The 14,764-nt window shown below is 39.3% G+C and overlaps 1 protein-coding gene across 1 annotated transcript in view; it reads right to left on the minus strand.

The window, feature by feature from the left end:
* Positions 1 to 13,263, minus strand: part of mrpl11 (mitochondrial ribosomal protein L11) — a 60,619-nt gene extending 47,356 nt beyond the window's left edge. Inside the window, exon 1 of the mRNA XM_006781265.3 lies at positions 13,182 to 13,263. The gene's annotated coding sequence lies outside the window, so the exon portion shown is untranslated. The remainder of the gene's footprint in view (positions 1 to 13,181) is intronic.
* Positions 13,264 to 14,764: the final 1,501 nt, after the last annotated feature.

Below are 14,764 nucleotides of genomic sequence, written 5' to 3' on the forward strand. Positions count from 1 at the left end.
TGACTTCACATGGATAATAATGATTTTTCTTTGTTGAGTTTGCCAATCCAACAGATAAGAGTATCACTGGCGTCTTTAAAAGCAATCCTTCTCCCTGTGGTGTTACTCTTTGAATTAGAACCACCCTGGCCACCGTGGTATACATAAACTTGAAAACTTGTTATACTTTTATGCCTGACATTCACCTTAAATAGAGAATGTTTTTTTTTAAAGATCTGATGCTACTCAAACCAATCATGCTTCACAGATAGCACGCTGTTTTGGTGTTGTGGAGCTAAAAAATTAACTTTTGCCTCAACAATTCACCGTGGTACATATTTTTCAAACTTGAAGGCTCCTACAAGCTGTGAGATTTCAGCAACCAATCCACACTGCATGACATGGATCTAATAAACGTGGGCGAGCTATCAGGTTTGATGAATGTAAACTGTATGATGATAATACCTCAGGGCTACGACAAACAGTAGCAATGCCTCCACTATTTATTTCCATGCCACTTCCCCCTTGGCACAAAATTAATAACAACTGGAAGAAATGTCACACAAATAAGTGCTGTGGTCGAGTAATCCTGTGTCCTGTGTTTTCTTGATTTTAATGTAAAAAGTGCACATGTCAGTCCCGGCTCCAAAGGTTTTGGGACACCATGTACAATGCAATGATCTTCAAAGCACATAAACCCATATTTTATTCACAAAAGAACATAGAAAACACGTAAAATATTTAAAGTGAAACATACTACTATTTCATGAAAAATATTAGCTCTTTCTGAATTTGATGGCAGCAATACGTCTCAAAAAAGGTAACATGGAGTTGGAAAAGTAAGTGATATTAAAAAGAAAAAGCTGGAGCATCTTAGAGGAAGTTTCTCAGAAGAAAAGAAGTGCAGCGGTTCATCCATCTGCGAAAACCTGTCTACAAATTGTGGAACAATTTCAGAACAAGTTAATTTGATGTAAAACTGCAAAGAGTTTGACTATTTCATCTACAGTACATCATAATATCAATAATCTGAAGAAATATCTGTGTATAAGAGAAAAGGCTGAATATTAGTTTGGGAAATCCACCATCTTTGGATCAGGTGGGTTTAAACAGGACTGTTTAAACTGCATTTAAACAGGTACGACTATATCATGGAAATCGCTGCATGAGCACAGGAACGCTTCCAGAAATTGTCATCTGTCAACAAATGCAAAGAAGAACAAGACCCACAAAGGCCACCATCTTCTTTGGGTCAAAGATCCTTTCAAATGGACTGAGGCAAAGTGGAAAACTGTTACGTGGTCAGACCAATCGTAATTTGAAATTACCTTTGGAAAACATGCTCTGGGCTAAAGAAGAGTTTTATTATGGGGACATAATCAGATATTGCACACCTGGAAAGGCACCATCAGTGATGAAACCTATATACAGGTTTTAGACCAACATATGCTCCTATCTAGACGACGTCTTTTTCAGGAAAGGCCTTACATATTTCAGCAAGACAGAACTATACTGGATACTGCAGCTATTACAACAGCATGTCTTCATAGTGAAATAGCCCAGGTGCTGAACTAGCCTGCCTGCAGTCCAGACCTTTCACCATTTGGAGAATAACAAAACGGAAGAAAAAAAATATGACAAAGAAGGTTCAGGACTGTTAAGCAGATAAAATTCTATATCAGACAAGAAAGGGACGACATTCATCTTCTAAAATGCTGCAGCTGGTCTCCTTAGCTCCCAGATACTTACCTGATGAAAAATATGACTTTATTATCAAGGATTTCAAAGTAATGTATATATAAAGTGAAATGAAATGCTTGTAGCGGTGAGACTAGTTCCTCATCCTGTCCACTGATATCTCCCTTTTCCCACTGATCCATTGTAACTCTTGCTTTTATTAAGGCTTCAATGACTGAAGTGAAAAGATTTAATAATAATCCTAAAAGCTGGCAATGCAGCAGCGTCGCCACTGAGGACATAATTAATGCGAACTGAACCTCAAATTCACTTCACTCAATTTTATTTTAGCTCAGAATCTTTATTTGCAGATCATGTTGATTTTATCACAGCATTGTGTTCATACAGTCATGTCAAAAGAAAGTTCTCACGAACTCTGTGGTCCAGTGGAAAAAAACACAGAAATTACAAGGCTGGGTAGCAGCAAGGTGGTTGTAATCAAATTGACTTGGTTAACAGATCATGGGGATTGCTGGTCTGGAGCATTCAGATATACATTAGTACAATTCCACAATCGTTCTAGGAGTGTCCCACTAAACTCAACCCGAGGTCAGACCATGAAATGCTTAGAGAAAATCCAACAAACCCAAAAGCTACATCTGAGGTCTAAGGGTCTACAAGCCTCAGTTAACATGTTAAATATGAAAATGAATGAAAGACAATTAGAAAAAGACAAAAGAAGGCTTGTCAGGAGAAAAGGGTATTCTCTCATAGCAGAGATGAACATAGCAGCATGGCTTAAGTTAGCAAAGCTGCATCTGAACAAACCACAAGATTTCTGGAACAATGTCCTTTGGAAAGATCAGACCAAAGTGGAGATAATAATGCACAGCGCCACATCTGAAAAATTCAAACTACAGCAAATTATCACAAACACCACATACCCACTGTCATGCAGGCAGCTGTGAGATGGTGATTATAGGTTGTTTTGCAGCCAGAGTACCTGTACCTTGAAGTCATTGAAAGAGTACTAGACTCAAATGTGAAGCCATCTGGCTGGCAGATAAAGCTTGGCATCAATTGGGTCATGCAACAGGACGATGATCCCAAACACAGCAGCAAATAGACAACAGAATGGCTAAGTAAGAATCAAGGTGTTGCTATGTCCCAGTCAAAGGCCAGATCGCAACCTGATTGAAATACTACTGAAGCAATAGTCAAGTTATTGCTGCTAAAGGTAGTTCCACAAGTTACTGACTCATGGGATGAACTTGGATTTTCATCAAACCACAAAGAGTCCTGTAAAAACAGGTTTTTACCTTGTTAAAGGTTCAAAACATATCGTCACGTTATCACATAAAACGAAAAATAAACTGTTGTTTAACATTTTTCTGTTATGTTTATGGTTTGTTTTTAATGATTGTCAGAGGGTGCAACACTGTGGATTGTAGGATAATATTTAACTCATTTCCTTTTATAAAAGAACAATTGAAAGTTTCAGAGTTTGCTTGGAAACACTCCCTGTGTGACGTTCAACCACTGTTCAAGAGACCTAACCAAAGACATCACCACAGTTATTTAAAACTGGTAATCTTTCATCTAGAGCATCCCAAATAATCTACACCTAGTTAAAGACACGCCTCGGTGTTTTATTTTGTTTTTTCCAGCAACTAAGGTCAAATTATGGCTGATGGGAAACTTGTATGTGAACTTACTGCTCTCATATTTTATCTATAATTTCTACCCATACTGGTGGCATGGCACCTCTTTGAAGGCCTGCTGCTAAATTGCGTACAGATGTTGACGGTGCCCAGATAATGAAGTCTTTGATGATCCTCTGACTTTTCCTGAGGTTGACATTTGTGGTTTTGAAAGAAATGTCGTGACAACTATGGGATGGATTGCCTTGACATTTGATACAAATATCCATTATGCCCACAGGAAAAATCTTGATCTCCTGACTTTTGATGTAGTACAGAGAGGAGGTCAAAACTTTGTACTTTATGAAATATTACATCAGATTTGTTGCCACAAAAGTTGGTGATCCCCCTGCCCTTCCTGCATGTATCTGACATTTGAGGTTTTAAGTGAAATGTCATGATGAATACTGACTAGATTGTCCTAAAAATTGGTACATTCTCTCTAACACAATGAATTGTGTAACCCAGGAAATTAAAGACATTCACATCACCCTCAGCTACACAGCTCATTTGGGTATTCTTTGCATGGTAAAACACTAATTAAAATGATAAACATTATACTTGCTAAACACCATCTATTAAGATCTTTTACCTGCATTTAAACATTGTCATTATCAGCTGAGAATTTTATCAATGTCACGACCTTATTTTCTAACTAGCTATTTGCTTGTGTGTCTCATGTATTTTGATAACATGGTATCTGCAGCTCGGCTGATAATTCCCAGCCCTAATTAGGAGGATTGTAGTTTAGCAGATTACAATGCGTGATCCATTACTCGATACTTCCTGCCCTGAGAGTACAATCTTGTCACACCCTGACAGAAACTGAAGTATTCTTATTCTGCTCTCATCAGTCAGCCTTAAGAGAAAAAAAAACAGTTTGTTTCCACGTCTTTAAAAAGATAAAAACCTGCCAGCATCTTTTTCCAAGCAGAAACCATGATTAGTATTCTTTGACATTCCAAATAAAACAGACCAAGTTCTTTCTTATCTTCTAGGCAGACTTTAAAACACCTCTGACATGTTGTTTTATTCAACTCTTAGTTTGGCAGTCCATCTAGTGGCAACAATCACCTTTACATTTCATATAAGGGAAATTCACAAAGAGTCAGTGGTACACGTGCATGTGACTTCTAAGATAACAACTGCCACTGCTACACAACTCTGCTGTCAAACATTTTATTGCATATTAAAGATAAACAGGAGGAAAAGCCCTGGAGACAAGCTGAAGTCCCTGGATACCAGAAGAAAAAAAGCACAAGCATATTACAATTATAATAGCAATTTTGTGTTTCTGCTCATCTATGCAGAAAAGTCTGAATTGCATTAGAGCCGCAATAAACGACTGGTGTCCTTGAATGAAAAAAAGCGACAAAATATCTGTTAACAGCAAAACAAACTGCACGGGAAGGTCCTTCACAGCAGGCAGTAAGAAACTCTTGGATACACTATCTGTTTGGATGGCACCGTGCTACGAATTAGAAGCTACAGATTAACTGTAATCGATGGGCTTAATGCAGTGACCAAACAGAACAAATGTACTGGGCTGTGATCATTCACTGTGCCACACAGGACGCTCTCAATAGGATTAAGAGGTAACGTCAGATATAAAGTTAGAGAGACAGTCATATGCCAATGCTGTTCCACTACATTAGTATTCATCCCATCAAACTCCGGCCCTGGAGCTATTGATTGCTGAATGCCAAGTGCTAAAGGCCAGTCAAATAAAAAGAAGAACTCAAGAAGAGTCTGAATGATCCCTCAAGACTGAAAACGGGAACTTGCACAACCTGGTTTAACCCAAATCCGAACCTGCAGGTCTCATCTCTCTGGGCTCTTGGCTGTGCATTTCAGAAATAAACAACTTCTTTACTTCCATTTCAGTAGGGAATCAATTTTACAGAAAATAGCCTTATATAAAACCAAATCTCATTATAAGATTACAAATATGATGGATACAGGCTGAAAGTGCAGACTTCCAGCTTGGATTGAAGGGGTTCAATGTAAATATTTTATTAAGTGCTGCAGAATTACAGCCAATCCACTGTTTTCTGGACCTGAAATGTAGCTGTACAATTCACTCATAAGTTGTTGTTTTTGTTTGTTTTTTTAGGTGTGAGCTGTGTATATTATTTATTCATAAATTAAAAACCGCTGAACAGTCTGGAGTTGAGTCGTATTTGGATGCTGTGGCTGTAAAACCATAAATGAGATCTTATGGAAGTGACACAGGCCATAATAACAACAACAATAATAGCAACACAAATCAAGCAGGGAGGAATATCAACAGATTGGTGAATGAACTCACTGAAAACAACAGCAGTGGATGATCGTGGAATCCTTTCCATGATTTAAAAAAAAAATAATGATAAAAAAAAGTAAAACCACAGCATCCAGCTTAGTGAAAAAAAAACTCCCCAGCAGGTAGATATATCACACCATAATGTAGAGATTACGTGGATCTGTGTAGCTTGCAATAGCACGAGGTCATCAGTTTTTATTGATGATGTGACAGGAGACAGATGGATGAATTCTGAAGTGAATAGAGTTACACTTTCTGCTTACACTCGCCCAACAGCAGCAACGATGCATGGATGGTGTCTCACAGTACAGACTGACAGACTGTGAAGGCTACTAAGGGGTTTCTGAAGGTCAGAATTTCTGCCACGGCTGAGTGAATTTCCTCATCTTAACCTGACCCAAAATGAATTTCACTTACTGATGAGAAAGTCAAGGCAGAAACACCCACAACAAGAACTGCAGTACAGGCCTAGTAAAGCACCACAAAAGAGAAAAGCTTGGCTTCTGACTTCAGACGATATCTGCAAAGCATTCTTCTCAAAGTATTAAGCATTAATAAGTAAGTAAATAATAGTAAGTGTCAATATTTATTGAAAACTATTTTCATTTGCAGGGTTGCTTTTTGACTCCCCAAAAATAGGGGTGGTGCATTAAAAATGTTTCTAATACCTCAAAATGGCAAAGACTTTCTTTAATTGTTTGTGTACTTGATGATTAATAGCTAATTAATGAATAATTAATAGCTACAACAACAATTGCATCAGCATCTAAAACAGGTGGACATAACTGTGTATGCTTATTTTGAATTCAGCCATGTGGAGAAATGATAGCCACACATCTGAACTAATCACAGATAATAAGCTGGATGCTCTTCTTGATTTTCTTGTTTTTCCACTTTCACTTTGGGCGATCGTGGCTCAAGAGTTGGGAGTTCGCCTTGTAATCGGAAGGTTGCCGGTTCGAGCCCCGGCTTGGACAGTCTCGGTCGTTGTGTCCTTGGGTAAGACACTTCACCCGTTGCCTACTGGTGGTGGTCAGAGGGCCCGGTGGCACCAGTGTCCGGCAGCCTCGCCTCTGTCAGTGCGCCTCAGGGTGGCTGTGGCTACAATGTAGCTGCCATCACCAGTGTGTGAATGTGAATGGGTGGATGACTGGATATGTAAAGCGCTATATAAATACAGGCCATTTACCATTTTACCATTCCGTCTGTCAGGCTCGGAAAAGGCAGCATTTCTGCTTATTTCCATGTCTTTTTCTTTATGTGATAGAGTTATAGCCGAGCATACACCTCCAGGGTTAAAAAACAGCCGACATACAGATATGACAAACACCACAATCTTGAAGCCCACCGCTTGAGGCTGAAACTTGCTGACCAAGCCAGTTACCCATTTTAAAATTTAATTGAGCTAGGGCCATCAAACATGTTTGGTAAATATCTGCTGCTATGAATATGAATATGAACAAGTTAGCATATAATAATGGATCCCCCGAATTTACAGATGTCTGATCTTTGACAACACATTTGGAGGCTTGTAGAAATCACAATTCTCCATGACTGCTGTTTCATTCACAGCTTCTCATAAGCAAGCCATATGGCATTTAAAAAAAAATACAATTTAAATCAGGTGAATGCTTTCACAGATATTAAAGCCTGAATATGGAGAACACATTTTCATCCAGCTTCAGTGTGAAGTTCCCCGGGTATCACTGTGTACCAAATTCAAATGAACATTTTTAGAAATAGCAAGTCTGTTAATATTATATCCAAAATTTTTGATGAGGTTCTCTCTCATTTCCATTTCTATTGAAATATCTTTTACCACTAAAATAATAACAATGGGGGCCTGATATTTTGTATTTATCCTATTAAGAGGTGTATCTTTCCCTGAGAATTTTGTCATCAGGCTAATCTTAAATGGTCATGTAGGAGACATTTGAAGAGCTGATTTGCTGTTTTACATTTACAGGTTTTTATGTTAATCTTTTGCACACATACACCCTTTCATAAAGTGGTGAAACCTTACTCATCTTTTACTTCTTAAATACTCTATATCTGTGGGATGTGGAATAATCTTTTTGTAGCCAGTCATGTTACTAATTAACTAATTTGGCTGTTAAACAAATGGAACCAAGTATACATTTTATTAGGCATTACACAGCTTTTCCAGTGTTTCATTGCCCTTTTCCCAACTTTCTGACATGGATGTTACATTGATATGGTGGCTTATCATTTCAGTAAGATAATATCTCCAAGAAAGTCACATGGCTTCCCAGTCTGGTGTGAAAGAACTTGACTGGTCCGCTCAGAGGCCTAAACTCTGGTCCATCCATCACCTTTAGATCGACCGAAACATCAGTGCCATGTAGTCCAACAACAGCATCCTACCCTACAGATGCTCATGATGCTTAAATGGAGCAAATCTATCTCATTTAATAAGATATCTCCTGCTAGTGACATCTCCTGCCAAACTCATAAGAAGCCACCATGTAAAAAGGAGACAGTTAACGAGCAGCAGCTCTCATCTGCATTGTTTTAATGATCGTGTTTAATATCAGGGAACTCGACTACTAAAACAGCACATGCCCATCACTGTGGCTCAGGTTTAAACCGGGACCTTGTACTTGAATAGTGATGACTCCCGGCCCTCCAACACTCTGCATGTATTATCTCTGCTTGCCTGTGATTAAATCCCAGGGAGGCAGTTTTCTTTACTGGCTCTTCTGAATTACATTTCCCTCGCCCCATCATCTTCGACTGGCAAGACAGAATGTGTTACAAACTGCTTGTACTTGGAATAAATCTAGAAAAAGTAACAAACAACAACAATGACGAATCAGCAGCAGAGAGGGTACTTGAGAAATATATTAATAAAAGTGAAAACAGCACAGACTCCGCATTATTTTCTGATATATTTTGCAGTCGGGGAGCTTGTTTTATATTTTATGGCTACACCACAGCCATTTTTTCCTGGTATCAAAGCACAACGCACATCAAAACCACCGACTGGTGTCTTAAAAAGCATGCTAGAGTTAGACTGCATGTTCAGCTAGAACTAATATCTTCGAATTCACAACAGGATGTTGTAGGTTTAAGTGGCAGGATCTGTGATTTGTGTGGCCTCATTAGACGTCCCCGTGTTGTGGACGCCTCAACGCGGAAAAGTAATACTGGAGGAGGAGGAGAAGTAGTACAGCTACACATCTCGATGATTACACACAGGAGAAGCATCTCAGCCATCTCCGGGTGTCATGTGGATACACACAGCTCTGACATTATAAAATTCATTCTTCAGAAACTGCAAGCCATGTGTGACAGCAGCCAGAATGTGACAGTAAACAGTCTGAACTCTGAAGCCATCTGCCCCTCCGGGTCTGAGCTCCCGTTGCAGCTGGACCTCACAGTCACAGTCCTGAGGAAGTATCATTAATATATAACAGCAGAAACGGGTGGATGCTTAGTGACCTCAAAAACACAGACCAGAATTAGCAGAGACTGAATATCTACAAGAAACCTGCAGTTACTGCTGATACCTACCACATATCGGTCATTTATTACTTAAAACAATCTTTAATCTCAAGCAGCAGATAGCTGAGTTTCACTTTGTTTTGCAATTTAAAGAGAATCCCTTTAAGTTTTCAGGGACAAAGGAAGCACAGTACGACTCTAATATCAATCAGCAGGTTCCAACCAGGTGAGGAAAGACAAAAAAAACTAAACCCAGCCAGAGAAAATTCTTTTTAATCTTATATTGTTCTGCATGAAAAACTACTAAAAGAAAAATATAAAACAGCAGATGATGGGGGGGAAAGACTCTCTCTGGCTGAACGACTCTTGGAAGTGCGATGAGCCAATTCAAACCTCTGATACAATGGATCAAAAAGCCTTTAAAAGCTTTTCATGACCTGAATATTCTGGGCAGCAACTAAATTTTAGTGCAAGGCGTGTTAGAGGAAATATAATCTTATCATTACCTGAATCGAAGTTCTTAGGTTAAGATATGATCTGGAATGATGCATCGAAATATCAGGAGTTGAGTGAAGGTAGTGAAAATGGACATAAGCACAGCTTTTAATGTCACATAATTTATTAGCTTTTCAACCACAGTTGCAATTTACAGTTAATTACAGCTACTTTCTCCTTCTCCCTTATTCACCAGAGGTCACTGGTGTCAGGACCTCTATAGTAAAAGGGAGGTTGTTATTTCCATCTGCAGTAATTTGTGTTTGGCTCTGTTCCCCAACTTTCCATAAACATGCAGAAAGCCAGACCAGAGGAGAGCAGCAACAGTAAGACCCGAGCAGATAACAAAGCAGCCCTCATAGTGACAAACAGCTATGACATCAGTAAGGTCTAGGGCTGTGCGATATGACCAAAATCTCATATCCCGATATAAGAATTCTATCGTCGATAACGATATAAATCACAAAAATGTAACATTTTCTGTAAATTCTGTGAATCTCGGGCAGCTCGACTTGCGGGAAGTGTTTCCAGCTGCGCGTCATGTAGCTGGAGTCGAGTGTTTTAACCGATGCATGAAACGATACATTTTTAGACATAAGTTGTAAAGGCCGCCGTTTTCTTTGTATTTATTACACGGCGTGCTGCGGGGAAAAGCCTGTTCTAACGTTTGAGTCTAAGGTTTATTTTTTAGCACCTGGCGGCTCTTTTTTACTTCTCACCCGTAAATAATCTGCTCTTTCACGTGATTCAGTTTATTTTGAAAAGTCTCAACAGGATCTTGAGCTTTATTGTGAAAGGTTTATGTGGAACATAAACAAGCGGACACGCAATGCTGTTACCGTCGTTGTTGCTAACCACAACGCATAAAAACAGGCGCTTGTCAGTCAGTAGTGTACTTATATTAAATATAAGAGAAAGAGAGAACTTTAAGAAATGAATATAGCCACTACAGTGACCATCAAAACGATGAAAAAATATTGCCGTAAACAGTTTATTTTGCGACACCACGAAACATAGCGTAAAATGAAATGATAGACGTTTTTATATAGCCATCCGATATATATCGTTATATCGAACAGCCCTATGGGTGAATATAACACTTAATAAGACAGACCCTCCTGATGAAGGGTTGTAACATGCAAATCTCAGTCCCATGTTTATGAATAAGAGGGCATCCACTGTAAGCTATATCTGTGGCATGAATTTCAGCCAGGGTACTTTGTTTCCTGTGTTTCTCTACACCGATGTTTCCCTGGTGACACATTAAGCTACTCTAGGGGAATAACACTGAGTGAAACTAAGTTAAATATCTATGATTTATCATTTATGTAGGGAAAATTAAATAACTGAGTTTGGGAAAGCTATTGTGTGAACTTTTGCCTCGGAGAAATGTAATTTGGGTCCTTCTTTACTGTTAATAACGGATATATTTTGTGGGGGCTGAAGGGCACGAACATTTGAAGGTGGCATTGGCAGGAAAAGATTTGCGAAACATTCATCCAAAGCGCCCTGAAGGACTATCTTCTTGTTTGATATGAGAGACAGTGGCATGGCAACGAAAGCAAACCTCGCCATAATATGCTTCTGCACCTCAGACAAATCCTCCACCAGGCAGAAGAAGTCAAAATGAATTACATTAAACTCCAGCTGCAACACAGTGACACATTAATGAATCAATAATTACGATCGAGTAATATAATGTGGACGATTAAACAAGGATGTTTTCCTTTAGGTATATTTTTATTCTTTTTTCCTCTTACTTCAGTAAGATTAAAATTGGTATTTATAATCTCACCAACATATGTTGGTAGATTGTTGCCAATGAATGCTGTTTTTTAACCCTCCCCATTCAAGTGCATAACTGTAGCTATGGTGGTCACTCTAGGACAAACAACAATATCTGCCATTTATTTCAGAGTGTAGGCTACCAGCCTGCTGTTTACCTCAGCTGTTAATATGTGTTCATGTCTATTTGCTCTAGATGAGCTTGTAAAACTTTGTGAAAGGAGCACGATATGAGTCAGTGAGGCTCACTTCTGTCTAATAAGAGCGACACTGATGTGAGTCGTTCAGGAACTTCCTGAACTTTTCTGCAGGTAAGAACCACTGTTTTTGCCTCTGTTAGCTCTTAGTTGGCTGCTGGATCTAACACTGTTAAACTTGGACACTTGGTGAATAAACTCTCATATGATGTGAAAAAGTAATCAAATTGTTTATCAGAGGGAGGCCTAACATTAGCTGGAATAATGTTAGCTTATAACCAGCTCTTATTTCTGTTTAGCCAGCTCACAGCTGGAGACAGAGGGGTTGCATGGTTCCTCAATAGGCTTGAGGTGAGGAGGAAGATGATGACATTTTATCTAGATGCCTCTGGCTGTGTCTCTTTGCTTAGCATTTTCCCTTTTTTGGAGAAGGGGACCCCTTCAGAGATGATAAAACATGCCTATGATCCTTCATATTGTAAATATCAAGGTGCAGATCTTGAGTAGCATTGAAGGGACCATCAATGCTACTCATGCTACCATGAAGGGAATTGGTCTCTATGGCACATAAATGCATATGAATGCTCTTCTGCTCCGCCTTGGGCATGCTATGTATGTGGCTGGTCACATAAGTAAAAAACGTGATTAGGCAGAATGGCGATGTCCACTGCAGCCACTGTATTCAAGATATCAGGTCAACATGGTGGATTCCACAAACCAGCACCCACTTCTATAAGCTTTTAATGGATTAAATCTAGTTTGTGAGAACACATTCATTTTTTGGAAAGTGTAATTAGACAATACTAAATATATATGTATGATTGTATTAAATAACATTCAAAATTCTACTGTATTCCTACAAACTGGTGATCCTTTGGAAATTCCATCTTCCGACTCTTTTTCGTTGCCAATTTTCACAAATTGCCAACTGTTTTGCAAACAATGTATCAAAACTGCCCCCCCCCCCCCCCCCCCCATGTCTCTCCCTGGTTTCCACGTGTCATCCCATTGATAAAATCTGTTTGTGCCACCAGAAAATCATCATCTACCCAAAACACTTAAAACACACAAAATGAAATCTAGGAAGAAGAAAAAAATAGCCAAACTTTCTACGCAAAGTTCAAAGTAAGAAACTTCATATTTCCAAGGTCCTTCATTTGGATATGCTAACATCTTTAGATATCTTGTAGTGTTGCTACTTAATAAAAGACAGCCGATACAGACACCGGGATATAAGTGGCTCCCATTGATTTACAGGATCTAGTTTTTGACCGGTGATCTGTCCACAGCTGTTAAACAAGCAGATGCTTTAATATTAGCGGGAGCTTTAAAGTATTGGTTTTAGACTCCATCTTATCATTTTAATAAATCAAACAACGCGATGACGGGCAACTGTAACCCCGAAAAGCCAGAAATGAGCGTGACGCAGAGCAGCAGCAGCACTTTGTGACCACAGACTGACCGGACAGCCGAAGCTACAGACACATATCAAACATCGTCTCTGCTTTAAACCTCATTAGCAGGTCAAACGGCGCCGTGTTGAACCCAAACGAAACGGGAAAAGCCACACTGTCATCTTACCTGTCCCTTGTCCTGTACCTTCACGCCGTCAGCAGCATCCTTCAGGGCGCAGACATCTTGGATTACTGAACATCGCGGGCTGTTTGCGCCTGCTCATCACGGCACTGCCCCCTGCTGGACGGGAGGAGGAGCTGTAACAGCTGGGGAAACCGGAAAGACGGTTTTGCTCAACTTCAACAAAGTCAACGTAATCTCCCTTATTTATTGCACATCCAGCATTAGGTGGTACGTGGTTATCGATACTAACACTTTTAATTTTTAATAATATTCAATTATTCAAACAAAACATCAAATTGTGAGTCCCTGTATACCAGCTTTCTCTAAAAAACTCAAAGCAGCTCACCTGGCGACAATGACTATGTCACATTCACTCACTTAAATTACTGTTTTGTTCCCATATTAACATGATAGCATCGCAAAGCTGCTGCAAATTTGTTGGCTGTACATTCTTGATTTGAATCTCCTCTTCCACAATATCCCAAAGGTGCTCTATTGGATTTAGATCTGTTGACTGTGGAGGCCATTTGAGTACATGTTTTTTTTTTTAAAAATAAGAAAAAACAGTTTGAGATTATTTTGGCTTTGTACCTTAGCACATTATCCTCCCGCACACAACCATCAGAAGATGTTTGCAAAGCAATGAAGACAATCAGATGGTACCAAGGAACCCAAAGTGTGTCAAGAAAACATCCCCCGCTACAGCCAGTTAATGGCAAATTCTGGTACTAACACGTGAATGTCAGCAGAAATCGAGACAGGCCACGTTTTTTCCCTAAATCTTCTCTTGTCCAATTTCACTGAGCCTGTAGCCTCAGTTTTGTGTTTTTAGCTAACAGGATTGGCACCCAGTGTGCTCTTCTGCTGTTACTTTTGCCTTCCTCTCAGCTGGAAGCAGTCTGGCTATTCTCTTCATAACTCCGATATCAACAAGCATTTCCACCCAGAGGACTGCTGCTCACTGGATATTTTCTCTCTTCTTTTAAACACTGGGCTTGTTATGTGAGAAAATCCCAGTAGAGCAGCAGTTTCTGAAATACTCAAAGCAGCCTGTCCATCACCAACATCTATGCCACGTTAAAATTCACTTAATCACCTTGATCCACTCGATGCTCAGTTTGACCATGTGTACGTCCATAATAAAGAGTTGCTGCCATGTAATAAAGTGGCCAGTGAGTATGTTTCAATATAATGTTAATGCTTATGTCTGCTAAATTACTCCCCCAGACCCATAATGTAATGTCCATTATTTAACGTATTTATATAAATATGTCCTACATTTTAATAGATTGTAGTGGCCTGAAAATTCACAGACACTGAAGTTGGTATGATCCCCCTGCAAGACCGTCTGTTGGTCAGTCAACCAAAGTGAATTAATAAACAAGTTGATGGTCTGAGAAAGAATTCACTTGCATATTCGTCATGAGATTATGTTGACTTCTCGTTGATCACCTGAGGCTGATAATAGGATTAAATCAGATTTAACAGTTTTCTTGTGGAAATGAGCGTTTGGCTCAGTGGTGTTGTTACCTGACTCGAGGAGGAGAATGAAAAAATTAATGTTACACTGGCCATAATCTCCCTTG

Source organism: Neolamprologus brichardi, chromosome 2, assembly GCF_056152115.1.
Source record: "Neolamprologus brichardi isolate AB-2024 chromosome 2, ASM5615211v1, whole genome shotgun sequence".
In the NCBI taxonomy this organism is placed as follows: Eukaryota; Metazoa; Chordata; class Actinopteri; order Cichliformes; family Cichlidae; genus Neolamprologus; species Neolamprologus brichardi.